This window comes from Erinaceus europaeus, chromosome 3 (genome assembly GCF_950295315.1).
Source record: "Erinaceus europaeus chromosome 3, mEriEur2.1, whole genome shotgun sequence".
In the NCBI taxonomy this organism is placed as follows: Eukaryota; Metazoa; Chordata; class Mammalia; order Eulipotyphla; family Erinaceidae; genus Erinaceus; species Erinaceus europaeus.
Window position 1 is genome coordinate 127,507,143 of NC_080164.1, and position 14,155 is coordinate 127,521,297.

At 38.0% G+C, this 14,155-nt stretch overlaps 1 protein-coding gene across 4 annotated transcripts in view; it reads left to right on the forward strand.

The window, feature by feature from the left end:
• Positions 1-14,155, forward strand: part of FRAS1 (Fraser extracellular matrix complex subunit 1) — a 532,387-nt gene that overhangs the window by 189,450 nt on the left and 328,782 nt on the right. The gene's annotated exons all lie outside the window — the stretch shown is intronic.

Below are 14,155 nucleotides of genomic sequence, written 5' to 3' on the forward strand. Positions count from 1 at the left end.
TTATTCCATTTCAGTCCTATTGCCTAGATGCTTGTTGCCTATGGTTCACAGGATAAAGTACACAAAGTTTTTCTTTTTGTTGTTTTTCTCCTTTTATTTTGGAAAGGAACTTTAAAGGATCAGTTACATTATATTTTTTTGTTACTAAAAATTGAAAATGTGTGTAAGGTGAAGGAAAATAAATTACCTAGAATCCACTTTTAGGAATAACCACTCTTTGTTGCTGGCTTAGATTATTCCATTCTGTCTTTATATGCTTACATATATTTCCATTTAAATAAGGCACAATATAATGCATACTATTTAGAAATTTTCCTTCTAAAAATCATCATCACAGGCTACACCACTCCAGGCTATTTTTTTTTTTTTCCCAGAGAAAGAGAGAGACAGAGGGTGGGAAGTAGCAAGACCCACAGTACTGAAGCTTCTTCCAGTGCCCTGGGGGCTTGGCTCAGACCTGGTTTTGACCCATGACAAAGTAAACACACTATCCAAGTGAGCTATTTTGTTGGTCCTGTTTTTCATACAATTTCATAATTTGAATGGATAAATTTGAAGGAGATCTATTCTTCTTTATTTTTTTATAATTTTTTAAATATTTATTTTATTTATTCCCTTTTGTTGCCCTTGTTGTTTCATTGTTGTAGTTATTATTGTTGTTGTCGTTGTTGGATAGGACAGAGAGAAATGGAGAGAGGAGGGGAAGACAGAGAGGAGGAGAGAAAGATAGACACCTGCAGACCTGCTTCACCGCCTGTGAAGCGACTCCCCTGCAGGTGGGGAGCCCGGGCTCGAACAGGGATCCTTATGCCGGTCCTTGCGCTTTGTGCCACCTGCGCTTAACCCGCTGTGCTAGAGCCCGACTCCCTCTTCTTTATTTTTAACTTAAGAATCCGAAGGAATTTAAAATTAGATGAACTGATCAATAATTAAAGTAGGACTATTATACCGTTTCGATGAAAGAAAATTTATGTTGGCAGTGATATACTGCTCTTAGATAATACTATAAATAATTTTATTTCAGAAATTTGAGTACAGATCAGGAATATATTCATCATTTATTTTTAGCACTAGTCAAATTTAAAAAAAAAAACTTAACTGGGTAGAATAACTTTTTAAGCACCACATTGCTACTTTGATGATTGAAGCACTATATTATCTGCAAGAATATTTTATTCACATTCTGTTAAAATGTTAAGAGCTGTTTAAACAGGTCATATTTTGATTGCCTTTTCAGTTTGTCATAATTTGTCTTTTAATCTATATTTTATTGAAAGGCTATTTTAAGGATATTCCTTTTGTAAACTATTAGATTGGAAAAGAGGCTGTAGCACAATAGAATTGCAATAGTAACATGGAAGAATCTGTAACACTTGCTTTACAATGTTATTTCTATGGACTTTATGGCTTTATCCAAAGCTCGAGCTATTGAGGGGCTATAGTCTCCCTGCCTTCATAAAACAATTTTATGGCACCATAGAAGTTGATTCATAAAGTTTTAGGCCTGAAAAAGATATATGACTATCTATTCAGACCTTTGTAAAAGGCTTATTAAAAATAATTAACCATAAATGATTTATCCCATGATGACATTACTATCAGGAAGTTTTTTGTTTTTTTTTTAAATAAGTTCAGCACCTATAGGAAGAAGAATTTCCTTCAAAATAGCTTGATTCAGTAAAGCAGTAACTGTCAATATTGTAGGGATTTGTAGTGATCACATATATGCTGTGTTGTGAAGAATATCCATTCTTATTTGGGTTTCTCAATTCATATGGGTAGTTCCTTGGGGGGGGGTTTGTGTTGTTGATAAATAAATTCTGCTTTCTATCAGCCCAAGTGCCAGCCAAAGGGGATGTTGAAAGAGGGATAAAAGATCTTCCTTGAAGACTCAAGATTCTGATGGGAAGATAGATATGCAAATTCAGGAAGGCTTCCTGTGCCCAGACAAAATTTAACTTCGAATTTACACGAGGAAAAATTATGCTTTTTATAAATGAACATGAAAGCTTTTTCAATGTTTTGAGAATATATAATTTAGAGTTGAATAAACTAACTCCAGATACTGAGAGCTTATAAAAAGTATATGGACTCTTGCCCCAGTCAGCTAGGAAAAGCAATGAAAATCAGCTTAAAACTCAACAAAATATGACTAGAATTCCTTTGGAACCTCACCAAGCCACAGGTGAGTACAGACACGTGTGGCTCGTGTCTAGAAAAGGGGTGAGGGAGAGATTCCTCCTGGGACTAAAAGGCCATACTCAGGGCTGGCTGTCACCAGACTGGTAGTTTGGCAACTGAGGTATCACCACTTCTAGGTCCACTTTAAACAAATAACTTAAATAAATAAATAAATAAAACCACCTAAACCACAGGTAAATACAGATTCCCAGGACTAAAACCCCCAGTGTTCAGGGACAGCTTGCACCAATCTGGGATACTGGAAGCTGAGGCACACCACTTCTGGGTCTGATATGAAACAACAAAAAAACTTTTAAAAAGAAAAAAATCTAAAAGTTCACCAATTACAACTGTCACTTCTTGAGTTTCCAATGTTGCTGCCCCACAGAGGCTGGAACAGGAGAAGGGAGACCCTATATTTACATCTAGGTCACTGAATTGAATGAGTGACTCAGGACAAAATAGTCCCTCCCCCACTAAGATGTGTGTGTACAGGGAAATCAAACACTTTCATCACAATAATGAAAGCAATGCTAAATGTGGAAACTGAGAGAAAACAATAACAGAAACTCCAAATGACCAGACAGGCACAGATCTAGAAAAAAAAAATGACAGAGATAAGAGTTCAGAAAACTCATTATTAAACCAATTATTAAACCAATTCAAGAAACAAATTTAAGATTCAAGAACTCAGTAATCATTTTACCAAAGAATTACAAGGTACAGATTAAAAAACTCCGAACAGAATTGTAGGGCCTAACAGACACTTTGACTGCAGTTCAGGTAGGGGTTAGCAGCTTCATAAGTAGACTTAGTCAGGTGAAGGAGAGAATATCAACATTAGAAGGCACAACCACCACACTCTGTGAATTTAAAACTCTTGGAGAGGAAAAGTTTAGGAAAAAAATGAAGCACTTCTCTATGAAATAGCAGACTCCATCAGAAAGATGAACATCAGAGTTATTGGGATCCCTGAGGGAGAAGAAGAGAGGAGTAGAGAACATTTAAAAAGAAATTCTAGCAGAAAAATTTCCATACATGAGCAGTGTTCAAAATATACAAATCCAGGAAGGTGAACATACACCTAAATTTTTGAATTCAAAACAACACATTCCATGACACATCACTATGAAACTATCTAAAACCATGGAAAAGGGAGAAATATTGCAAGATGACAAGGAAAGGAAGAAGATCACATACAAAGACAGAACCATCAGACGTTCACCAAATTTTTCATCACAAGTCCTCGAGACAAAGAGGGAGTAGAATGACATACTCAAAGTATTAAAAAAAAACTGCTAACCACAAATTATGTATCCTGTTAAATTATATTTCAAATATGAGGAAGAAATAAAAAATCTTTTTAAAAATTCAGAAACTGAAGGAATTTGCCACTACCAACCCTGTCTTATAAGAATTACTGAGAGGAGAGCCACATAAAAAGAAGCAGCAAAGGAATTCCAACTTCTAATGCTATAATCTTTATTAGAATAGAACCAGGATCACAATAACCACAGGAAAAAACAGATACAGGAAAGGAGAGAGATAAATAGTTAAGAGTGCCCAGGCCAATGTTGATGAACCAAGACCAACTTGAAAAAGACTCTTGTAAGTTAGACATACTATTCATGATAACCAAAAAACAAAATATAGCACAAAGACAAATAAAAAACATATATACAGTAGGCAAGACCATTATAGAAAACATCCACATAAAATAACAAACAGAAAGAAACATGAAAAGAGTCAGCAAGACCATAAAATAACCTGGAAACAAAAACCAGAATGGCTATAAGGAAACCACATTTATCAATAAACATCCTAAATATGAATGTATTAAATTCACTGGTCAAAAGCTTCAGTGACCGAATGGGCTAAAAACCAAGACCCATCTATTCTGTGTCTCCAGGAAACAGCATCCAAAAGAAAGACAAATGGAAACTCTAGGTGACAGGCTGGAACAAAGTATTCTAAGCCAATAATGGAAACAAAAGAGCAGGAACAGCCATTCTAATGTCAGATAAATTAGACTTTTATACAAAGAGGTAAAAAAATGATAGATATGGCCACTACATATTGGTCAAAGGATCAATTCAACAGGAGACATACCATCATCAATATATATGTATGTCCCTAGTATAGGGCACCCAAATATTTTTAAAAATATGTTTATTCACCTTAAGGGAGACATTGATAGTAGGACAGGTTGGAGACCTCAATACAACACTCACACAAAAGACAGATCATCAGAACGAAAAATCAATAAGGACATAGAGGTCTTAAATGACGTCACAGGCTACATGAGTTTTTAACAGATATATTGAAAACCTTTCATCCCCCCTTTCTTTTCAAGTGTACGTGGAACATTCTTTTATTTATTTGTTTATTTATTTATTTAAGAAAGGAGACATTAACAAAAACCGTAGGATAGGAGGGGTACAACTCCACACAATTTCCACCACCCGATCTCCATATCTCATCCCATCTCCTGATAGCTTTCCCATTCTCTATCCCTCTGGGAGTATGGACCCAGGGTTGTTGTGGGTTGCAGGAGGTGGAAGGTCTGACTTCTGTAATTGTTTCCCTGCTGAACATGGGCGTTGACTAGTCGATCCGTACTCCCAGTCTGCCTCTCTCTTTCCCTAGTAGTGTGGGTAGATCAACCATGTGTTGGGACACAAAGATAGACTTAATATGTGAATATTGAAATCATAAAAGTATCTTTTCTGAGCACTGAGATTATAAATAAACACGAAAAGAAATACACCCAAACTATGGAGACTGAACAGTACACTTCTGAATAACATCTGGGTGACTGAAGAAATTAAAAGAGAAATTAAAAGTCACTTGAAGATCTGGTGGTGGGAATAGTGTGGAATTGTAACCCTCTTATCCTACAATCTTGTTAATCATTATTAAATCACTAATAAAAATACATAAATTACTTGAAGAACAATGAAAATGGAGAGACCAACTACCAGACCCTATGGGATGCAGCAAAAGCTATTCTAAGAGGTGAGTTTATAGCAATACAGGCCCTTATTAACAGTGATGAGCTCAAGTAAGCCAACTAACATTACAACTGAGCCAACTAGGAAAAGAGCAACAAAGAAATCCAACAGTGAGCAGGAGGAAAGAAACAGTCAAAACCAGAGCAGAAATGAATGAAATAGAATCGAGAAAGATGATCCAAAAAGTTAATGAAACCAAGAGTTCTCTTCAAAAGGATAGACAAAGTAGACTAGATTTATAAACAGAAACAGAGAGAAAGCTATGATAAAAACAATCAGGAATAAGAGAGATGAAATTACATCTGAAGATGGGGAGATATAAAGAATCATATGTGGATATTATGAAAATTTCTGTGGAAATAAATTGGACTAGAATAAATACGTAAATTGGACTAAGGGCTAGTATCATACCAAATGCCAAGCCTAACCCAAGAGGAAATAGATAGCTTAAACAAGCCAATCACTAGTTTAGAATCAAATCAGTCATCAAAAATCTCCCTAAGAATAAAAGCCCAGGCTCAGATTGTTTTCTTAGCAAATTCTAAAGAACTTCTAAAGACTTCCAAAGAACTTACACCTATTCTCAAACTATTCCAGAAAATTGTAGAAAGGCAAGCATGTTCTATGATACGAACACCACTTTGATCTCCAAAGCAGGAAAGGACTGTACCAGAAAAGAAAACTATAAATTATATCCCTGGTGAACATTGATGCAAAGATCCTGAGCAAAATCTTGGCAAATTGAATCCAACAACATATCAAGAGAATAATGTATTAATACCAAGTGGGATTTATTCTTGGGAAACAGAGATGGTTCAATATTCACAAATCAATCAAGTAATTTATCACATCAACAAAATGAAAGATAAAAACAACATGGTCACTTTAATTGATGCCAAAAAGGCATTCAAGAAGGTCCAACACCAATTTATGATAAAGACTCTCCAGAAAGTAGGAATAGAAAAACCATTCCTCAACATAATAAAGGCCACTTATGGCAAATTAACAGTTAATATCATTCTTAGTGGGGGAAAGTTGTTTTGGTATTATCTTTTATTTATTGGATAGCGACAGCCAGAAATCAAGAGGAAAGAGGGTGATACAGAGTGAAAGAAACAGAGAGACACCTGCAACACTGCTTTACCACTCACCCTGCAGATGAGGACTAAGGGCTTGAACCTGAGTCCTTTCACATTGTAATGTGTGTGTTTAATCAAGTGAACCATCTATTTCTCTCTCAAAGTGCAACATTCTGGACCATTTCAGTGTTAAGGCCCTGCCTGATTAATAATTAATAAAGGTGGAGTAGGAGGAAGATGGGCAAGTGAAGGTATTTGAGAGACTGTTTCTACTCTGAGAAAAGAAAAAGTAAAGAAGGTGTTTATTTGCTAAATACCTGAGACATTGTAGATAGCAATAGGATTAAAAACCACTTTTTAATGGTCAGGTGCTATTCAAATCACTTTAAATACATCATCTCATTTGAATCTTTCAGTATGCCTATGAGTTAACTACTTTGTCATTCCCACTTTACTGATGAAGGAAGGACCTGGGTCTCAGGCATCTTACTTTGTTAACAGACTTGCTGTTTGTAAACAGTGACTGCAGGAGTCACTCCTAGGCAGCCAGGCTTCAGAGATGGGCTCTTAGACCTCATCGAGCTTTATGAACTTGGCTGAGTTGCTGAGTCTCTTGAATTCTGTTTTCTCATCTGTCAAGTGGGAGTAGCCATTCAAATATCATTATGGCTCCACTCAGCTGCCATGCATGTAAATACTTGGCCCAGATTGATGCTAGCTAGTTCCTTTCCTCTCTTCCGTGCTTAGTACTCAAGGTATTGACAGAGGAAAAACAATAGAGACCATACCATCAGTCTCAAAGTTGTTTTTTCTATCATTAACTCCTACTTCAAAGAGGACAGCATAAGATAAATGATCAATAAATGGAAACAATTGTTTTAATGATACTGTCATTTTAATTTTATCAATATCTTGGATTTCTTGAAGTCAACAGGGAATATATGACATCATGCTTGTGAATGCAATCTGTTTTCCCTCATCTGCTTGTCATTTCTGGGCATGAAGATTAGAACCTCGTAGGCTACTATTGCCCTTTCAGAGGATTGTCTTATAACAGTAAAAAGTGAAGACACTCGAAGGTATTCTGAATCAGGTTCTAGAACTTACTTTCTATACTCAGTGTGTGTGTGTGTGTGTGTGTGTGTGTGTGTGTACACATGAGACAGAGAGAACATATGCTATTGGAAATGTCATGTGATCATCAGACATATTTTATTTTTCTTAAATAACTTTGAGTTTGAAGCTTAGTCCCTGAGAAATTATGGATTTAATGTTTCTTATTCATAGAGGATGACTTCACTTCTCCTGAGAATTGTTGGTGACATTAATGTGAATCTTTTGGCTCTCCAGAGAAACAGAACCAATAGGAGACATGTGTCTTTATATGTATATAGATAGGTATATTTTAAGGAGTTGGCTTATGTGATTGTGGGAACTGACAAGTCCACAGATCGGACAGACTAGCAGGCTGGAAATTCAGACAAGAGTTGGAAATTACAATGTTGACTTTGAAAACATGCAATTTGTTGGGCAAGTTGAAAGCCTAGCAAATCAGTTAGAATTTTTGCGCCACCTTCTTGAGACTGAGTTCCTTCTCCAAGGAACCTCAATGTTTACAACTGGTTGCATGAGGCTTGTCCATGCTACTGAACACAGCCTCCTTTCCTTGACCAACTGATTGTAAATGTTAATCACACCTTCAAATCACTTTCATAGCAGCAGCCAGGTGTTGTGACCCCAACAGGAGTTTGGGACTATTAGCATATGAATGACATCACCCTGAGGTGGGACAGAGAAGGGAATGAATAGAAGCATGTGACTTTGAGCAGGTCACACTCTTTGGCTGCTGCTTCTTCTGATCAGAAGCATCTTGGCAGAGGTACATCAGGTATTCACCATGGCTACTTCTTCTGGGAACTGAACACGTGTAACTCTGCTAGACGGTAAACTCTTAAGACTCCCCTACAGCCATGAGCAACTTATACTTCACCTGATAATTGTTTATCTTATGAGACTAAACTTTTGATAACTATACTTAGACTTTATGGACCTAGGGTACTCTTAACCCTTGATGATAAGTGCTTAATTTGCCTTCTACCTGTTTCACACTAATAAACCTTGTATTGTTTAAACCAGTTCCCAGCTCCCTTCTGTGAATTCTTTTACTTGCTGCAGCAGCCCTACAAACCCTTTTAAAGTTAAATTAAAACAAATGGTGCCCAATGTGGGACAATTTTTTTTTTGTCCCACCCCTATTTTAGTTGTTTGACTTTAATTTCGCCCTACCCACTTTTTGCTCTATGGGGTTTAACTGTATCTCCCACATATTGAGTTACTATGTATGGTCCACTTTGATTTCCCTGGTGAGGGTCCCAAATGTGTTTAAAAGTTTTAACCCCATATCCATGTAGCTCTGACTTTAATCTGTTCTATGGTGATCCACTCCTTTTTTTGTTTGTTTGCTTTTCTGCTCAAGGCAGGTTTTCCTTGACTCTTATTTACCAGATGTGTTAATTTTTTTCTTTTTACCCCCATGCCCTTTACCTGCTCTTTCCTGCTTGATTTTCAGCTGACTAGGGACTCAATAAACATATGCTAATTCTTGGTAAGTACCAACAATTAGTTTTAAGCTTTCATTTATTTTCACCCTTTCTAGACTTCCACAATGGGTATATTGCATTCTAAAGAAGACAGCTTTCACCTCAGACAGTTGAAAGAGACTTTAAAGATATGTAAAATTCAGTGTTCCAGCCGAGAACTAAGAAAGTTTTTAAACTTAATAGAGGTGGTCTCTGGACCTCTTCCCAAGAATACAGCTATATCAGTTGAGATATGGACACAAATTGGATATTACTTATTGAAAAATATTGGTATAGTCACAACAAAACAACTTCAGACTTATAAGCTCTGCCTTTCTGCTCTAAATCAATTAAAGGCTTCTTTGCAGGACTGTCCCCTAAGTCCTTCTCCTCAAACTTCCAATTCCACTTCTCCTTCTTCCTCTTCTCAGACACAAACTGTTTCTGTCATGCATAAAACCCAAAATTCTCACATTTTTCTACTGAGCCTAAACCAGCTAACCTGTCTTTATATGGACTTTATCTATACTGTTTTGCTATTCCAAACACCACCCTACAACCACAATCTTTGATCCATGGAAATCCTTTCCTTAGCTCATCTCCTCATTTCCTCCATGCAGCCTCTGGAACCTCCACCTCCACCCCCTCTTCCTGTGTGGTCACCATCCCCCCTTCCACACACACTTCAAACAACTACCCCCTGTGACTCCACACCATTTAACCCATTCTTACCCCTACCACCTCTTCCTACTGTGCCATGTGGCTCATTCAACCCCTTCCTAACTCTTCATCCTCCTTTGCCTTCACCCACTATAGAACCAAATTTGCCTGCTACCAGTGATAAAAACAGAAAAATTCCTATTGATCAAGGCCTTAAATTTGATGCTTTTCCCATGTTTCTTACAGGAGAAGGAACTGAGTTGGAATATAAAGTTTGGCCAGATCAGGTTCCCAGAGCTATCTCACCCAGTCAGTTAGTGGGTGAGAGTGCCATTAATTCTCCCAGTGAACATATGAACATTAGAAAAAATGACAGGAACCTTGCTGTGCCAGCAGTAGTCAGAATAAGTGATAAGTTATCTAGCGCTCATATAGAGTCTTTCAGCTCTGTTATTCAGAAAGCCACAGAACCCTACAGAGAATTTGCGGACAGGTTACAAGAAACTGTAAGTAGACAAGTAGACAATAAAGAAGCAGCCAGAATTTTAATTAAGCAACTAGCCTATGAAAATGCAAACCAAGATTGTAAAGGAATTCTTGGGCCACTTAAGGATCTAGATTTAAATATTTCTCAGATGATAAAAGCATGTACTGAGGTAGACTCAAACCCATAAAGTACATGTTATGGATGCATTTAATCAGGCCACATATGTGACAGGCTAAGTACAGCCCATGCAAAACAAGGTTTGTTTTAAATGCAATAATGAGGGCCATTTACAAAAGAATTGCAAAATGAATCTCAAACAGTTTGATTATAAGATATCTGGAGATGATAGATATTTAAAACTTCCCTTAACCTAATGTCCACTTTGTAAAAGAGGCTTTTACTGGGCAATCCACTATCCATCCAGAACTTACGCAGGAGATGATTCTTTGCCAGATAACAATAAGTGAGACCCTAGCTCTCCAGCCCACATGGCAATGAGGACTACTGGATGATAGCTACTTACCACAGACATGTATCTTAATAGATTGCTTAACTGTCTAAGTTATGTCTTTAACCTTCTAGTCTCTCTATAGGGAAGTGATTTTTTTGAATATGATGTGTGTATGTATGTATTGACTCAAGTTTATCCTAAAGCCATTGTTGATTGTGGTATGTTGTTATACAAACCTGTGTATTTTAACCAAAAGTGAACGAATAGAAACTGTATCCACTAGTGTTTGGTGTCTTCTCCCAGTAGCTTTTACAGATGTTTTGCTACTGTGCTCTAGTTAACCTCTCTCCAGGCTGAGCACACAGCTGGGCACTGGAATGAGAAAGTCTAGCCAAGTTGACTCCTAACATTGACCTGTCACTTTTGGTCTCTAACTTTGTATGTCAAAGTGTTCCTAGAGGTCCATTACCTCCCCAGCTCATCCCAGGAAAAGTTAAATGCTTGTTTTCTGACAGTTCCCTTTACAAGAGCTCAAGCATTTCTCATACTTTTCCTTAAAGTATTTTAACACCATTTCATTTGTTTGAAGAAATACGAATGAGAATGTTCAGCAAGAAGTAAAAAGCCTTTGCTAACCAATTTATAACCTGTAGGCCCTTGTTTATAGAAAACTTACCCTATACCAACAAGGACAGTCCTTGCTCTGAGGGGCTTGCAGTTGGTCCCATAAAACTACCAGGAACACAGGACAGTGCAATATAGCATGACCAAGTCTGAAGAAGACAGCAGGGTCATAGAAATGCAGCAAAGAGATGCACCTAAGGGAGTTGGAGGCCAGGTGTGGTGACTAAGGGTTAGCAAGTGACTCATCCTTGAGTTATAGACTTGAAAGACTCATGTTGGCTTGCGAACTGTCTCAGGGTCAGCCAGGAAGGCACAAGGATCCCAGGGGGAGCGAAAAGCGTGATACCAAGTAGGAGGTTGACACTCTCCAGTTCTTAATCAGTTTGAGTGAAAGATGAAAGCTTGAGGACCAAGATTCTCAAGACCAGGAAGAGGGGCGATGGCAGCTTACGGGGTCTGCACATCATTAAATCTGAGGCAAAAACAAGCCACGGAGTACTTTTCAAACAGAGAATAATGGAGATAAGAACTCATTATTATTATTATTATTATTATTATTATTATTATTATTTTCTCCAGGGTTATTACTAGGACTTGGTGCTTGCACTACAAATCCACTACTACTGGAGGCCATTTTTCCTATTTTGTTGCCCTTGTTGCAGTTGTTATAGCTGTTGTTGTTGTTGGGTAGGACAGAGAAATTGAGAGAGGAGGGGAAGACAGAGAAGAGGAGAGAAAGGTAGATACCTGCAGACCTGCTTCACCGCCTACGAAGCGACCCCTCTGTAGGTGGGGAGCTGGCGGCTTGAACTGGGATCCTTAAGCGTGTCCTTGCACTTAATGTCATGTGCACTTAACCCTCTGTGCTATTGCCTCCTCCCCTAAGAACTTTTAAAAGAAATCGGGTGTTTCCTAGTTCCTAAGGACATAGACACCCCTATGTTCTTAGCTACACTAGTCACAATAGCCAACATATGGAGGCAATGTAAATGGTCAGAGACAGATAATCGGATGAAGAAGTTATGGGGTATGTACTCAATACAGCTCTGAAGTTAAAAGAGTGGAGGGAGGATGAGAGTAAGAGGTAGGCCTGGAAGTGATTATGCTAAGTGAAATAAGAGACGAAAGACAGTTACCAGATAATTTGGGTTATCTATAGAATATAGATAACGAAAGCAACAAAAATTACCAAAAAAAATTAGTAACGAAGTATTTCTTAGACTTTCTAAGAACTCAGGTGGTTGTCCGGAGGGAAGGGAGCAAAGGACTTTGGTGGTGGGTGTGGTTGATTTACATCCTGTGTATACTGCTGAAATCTTACAGCTTTGTAAACCAGTGTTAAAAGCAACAACAACAACAACAATAATGTACTTTAATGAAGAAGTTTTATATTTAAAACTCAGCCAGGGCAGAGCAGATAGCATATTAGTTATGCAAACAGACTCACATGACTGAGCCTCCCAGGCCCAGATTCAGTCACTACCACAGGTGAGAGCTGAGCAGTGCTCTGGTAAAAACAAACAAGCAAACAAAACAAAACAAAAGAAAAAAGAAAAACAACTGTGGTCCAGGAGCACAGTGGATAAAATGTTGGACTCTCAAGCATGAGGTCCTAAGTTCAGTCCCCGGTAGTACATGTACCAGAGTGATGTCTGGTTCTTTCTCTCTTCCTATCTTTCTCATGAATAAATAAAATATTAAAAAAAAAAAAACCTCAAACTGATGATCTTTATCCATATGGAATAGGAATGTGGTTAGGACATCTCTGGGGAAATGGATCTCTGCGTCATCTGTTGTTTCTTCTTCACTGCTCCAACCCAGAACCATGAGAGCAGACTTTAAACTCTGCTTTGCAGGATCTGTGTGATAGTTTGACTAGATGTTACTTTAGACAAGACTGAATGTATTCAGAGTGCTATAGCTGTAGACTCAGTGTTACTTCAAAGTGGGCACAATTAAAATGTGGATCTATGGGAGTCCGGTGGTAAGCGCAGGTGGCGGGAAGTGCAAGGACAGGAGTAAGGGGCCTGGTTATTGTTTGTTTATTTTTTTTTATTTATTTATTTTCCCTTTTGTTGCCCTTGTTTTTTTTTATTGTTGTTGATGTCATCATTGTTAGGACAGAAAGAAATGGAAAAGAGTTGGGGAAGACAGAGAGGGGAGAGAAAGATAGACACCTGCAGTCACTTGTGAAGCAACTCTCTTGCTCTTTACGCCACTTGCACTTAACCTGATGTGCTTCTGCTGGACTCCCCACAAAGCAGAACTTGGACTGGGTTTGGTGTATTGCACCAAAGTAAAGGACTCTGGGGTGGAGGGTGAGGGTTCAGGTCCTGGAACATGATGGCAGAGGAGAACCTAGAGGGGATTGAATTGTTATGTGCAAAACTGAGAAATGTTAAACATATACAAACTATTGTATTTTACTGTTGACTATAAATTATTAGCCCCCCAAATAAAGAAAAAATATATAAAGCAGGGCAAAATATACACATATATTTATTTATGCATTGTACAAGTTCATATTTATTTAATACCCATGTGTCTGTGTTTGTAAATAGATTGTGGCCCTTATAGATGATGCCCACACGTACCCTTCTTTTGTGCCTCAAATTGTCCAGTGCACAACTGGACACATTATAGCCACTTACTATGTTTGTTGATTGGCTTTAACCATACTGAACTGTTAAGATTTCCTCCTTTCTGATGAGCATTGGAATATGAAATAACTAATGACCTGAAAGTAAGACCGAACCGTTGATCATGTCCAGTGAAAAGTGCTGCTTAGAGAAAGTCCAAGTGTCACTTTCCTTTAAACATACTCCTATGGTTCCTGCTAGTTAACAGTAAAGAGAAACTTGAAGACTATGAGAGCCTGTCCTCTGGAGGTTTTAGGCCAATTGATGGCTTTTACTCTGGGTATCGACAGCTCTCTGCTACATGTTCTTGTCTTGAACAACGTGGGCTGACTGTTGTGAAATGGATTAGATTGCTTTCCCTGCCCCAGGGATTTAATCAGTGACTAGCCAGCACCGAGTGTGCTCCTGTGACTTCCCTTTGCCTTTTAATTGTTCAGGCTGTGG